Source organism: Styela clava, chromosome 2 (assembly GCF_964204865.1).
Source record: "Styela clava chromosome 2, kaStyClav1.hap1.2, whole genome shotgun sequence".
NCBI classification, from domain to species: Eukaryota; Metazoa; Chordata; class Ascidiacea; order Stolidobranchia; family Styelidae; genus Styela; species Styela clava.
The window spans coordinates 27,799,429-27,801,928 of record NC_135251.1 but is presented as its reverse complement, the minus strand read 5'-3'; the positions used below and the strand labels follow the sequence as shown (position 1 = coordinate 27,801,928).

Genomic DNA, 2,500 nt, shown 5'->3' with positions numbered 1-2,500 from the left:
GGACGGTATCTGATCGTCTTCGAACCTCTGACTTTCGCTCTTGATTAAAGAAAACATTCTTGGCGAATGCTTTCGCAGTAGTTCGTCTTCCGCCGATCCAAGAATTTCACCTCTAACGGCAGAGTACGGACGCCCCCGTCTGTCCCTCTTAATCATTACCTCGTGCTCCGAAAACCAACAAAATAGAACCGAGGTCCTATTCCATTATTCCATGCAACACTATGCAGGCGAACAGCCTGCTTTGAACACTCTAATTTTTTCAAAGTAAACTTATCGGCCACCGCCGACACTCAGTCAAGAGCACCGACGGAGAACCGAAGGTGAGGCGAACGCAACCAGTGACACGCCTTGCGACGGACCGGCGGCGCTCGCCCAAAATCCAACTACGAGCTTTTCAACCGCAACAACTTTAGCATACACTGTTGGAGCTGGAATTACCGCGGCTGCTGGCACCAGACTTGCCCTCCAATGGATACTCGTTAAGAGTTTTAGGATGTACTCATTCCAATTACAGGGCCTCGTTAGAGTCCTGTATTGTTATTTTTCGTCACTACCTCCCCGTGTCGGGAATGGGTAATTTGCGCGCCTGCTGCCTTCCTTGGATGTGGTAGCCGTTTCTCAGGCTCCCTCTCCGGAATCGAACCCTGATTCCCCGTTACCCGTTATCACAAAGGTAGGCACGTAGCGTACCTTCGACAGTTGATAGGGCAGACACTTGAATGATACGTCGTCGGTGCAGAGACCGTACGATCCGCGTGATTATCCAGAGTCATCAAACGTCACAGGACGAACCCGGTCGGTTTTGATCTGATAAAAGCGCGCCTCCCGAAGTCGGCGCTTAATGCATGTATTAGCTCTAGAATTACCACAGTTATCCACTTCGCTTACGAGACCAAATAAACCAAGACTGATTTAATGAGCCATTCGCAGTTTCGCTTTACGAGAACTCGTACTTGCACCTGCATGGCTTAATCTTTGAGACAAGCATATCACTACTGGCAGGATCAACCAGATAGCTGCGACAGCTGCGCTCGGCCCTTGCTGGGCCGCCCGGCGCGTGCTCGTCGCATTCGTTTAAGACCGAGGCGATCGCCTGCGGCCGTACTCAGCTTCGACAGTCGCTGGCCGCGACGTCCACGCTCTCGCCGGCAGTGCCAGGCGGAGCGATTTGCGTTTTTTCTTTGCTCGCCCTCTCTCGGGCTCGATCCATTCAGTTTCGCACAAACAAGAGCTCTGCCGGCCGCCTGCAGCGGTGCCTAAAACCCGGGCATAACAATGCGACCGTTCTGCTAGGCCGACAAGCGCTCAAGCCAGACGCTCGATCGAACGCCCCCTACATATTAGTCGAGACAACGGCTCGCTCATTAGCATCGCGTTTGTACTTTAACTTTTTTCGGCTCGGCTTCTTTCGACGCCGATGCCGGCGACGCAGCACTCTCTCGCCCGCCAGCCACCGAGAAAAGGGTGCGCTCCGACCGGCCCCGCACCGCTCTTTCATGGCTCATTCGAGTTTACTGTCTTTCGCTCTGACATGCCTTACCTAGGGTTAGGTTAGTATGCTTGCACGTTTGTACTTTAACTTTTTTTGGCTCTGCTTCTTTCGACGCCGATGCCGGCGACGCAGCACTCTCTCGCCCGCCAGCCACCGAGAAAAGGGTGCGCTCCGACCGGCCCCGCACCGCTCTTTCTTGGCTCATTCGAAATTACTGTCTTTCGCTCTGACATGCCTTACCTAGGGTTAGGTTAGTATGCTTGCACGTTTGTACTTTAACTTTTTTCGGCTAGGCTTCTTTCGACGCCGATGCCGGCGACGCAGCACTCTCTCGCCCGCCAGCCACCGAGAAAAGGGTGCGCTCCGACCGGCCCCGCACCGCTCTTTCATGGCTCATTCGAGTTTACTGTCTTTCGCTCTGACATGCCTTACCTAGGGTTAGGTTAGTATGCTTCCACGTTTGTACTTTAACTTTTTTTGGCTCGGCTTCTTTCGACGCCGATGCCGGCGACGCAGCACTCTCTCGCCCGCCAGCCACCGAGAAAAGGGTGCGCTTCGACCGGCCCCGCACCGCTCTTTCTTGGCTCATTCGAAATTACTGTCTTTCGCTCTGACATGCCTTACCTAGGGTTAGGTTAGTATGCTTGCACGTTTGTACTTTAACTTTTTTTGGCTCGGCTTCTTTCGACGCCGATGCCGGCGACGCAGCACTCTCTCGCCCGCCAGCCACCGAGAAAAGGGTGCGCTCCGACCGGCCCCGCACCGCTCTTTCTTGGCTCATTCGAAATTACTGTCTTTCGCTCTGACATGCCTTACCTAGGGTTAGGTTAGTATGCTTGCACGTTTGTACTTTAACTTTTTTCGGCTCGGCTTCTTTCGACGCCGATGCCGGCGACGCAGCACTCTCTCGCCCGCCAGCCACCGAGAAAAGGGTGCGCTCCGACCGGCCCCGCACCGCTCTTTCATGGCTCATTCGAGTTTACTGTCTTTCGCTCTGACATGCCTTAC

At 54.2% G+C, this 2,500-nt stretch overlaps 1 non-coding gene across 1 annotated transcript in view; it reads right to left on the bottom strand.

Moving 5' to 3' along the window:
• Window positions 1–1,015, bottom strand: part of LOC144420223 (small subunit ribosomal RNA) — a 1,810-nt gene extending 795 nt beyond the window's left edge. The window contains exon 1 of the ribosomal RNA XR_013474576.1: window positions 1–1,015. This exon is cut by the window's left edge and continues 795 nt beyond it. This is a non-coding gene — a ribosomal RNA (small subunit ribosomal RNA).
• Window positions 1,016–2,500: the final 1,485 nt, after the last annotated feature.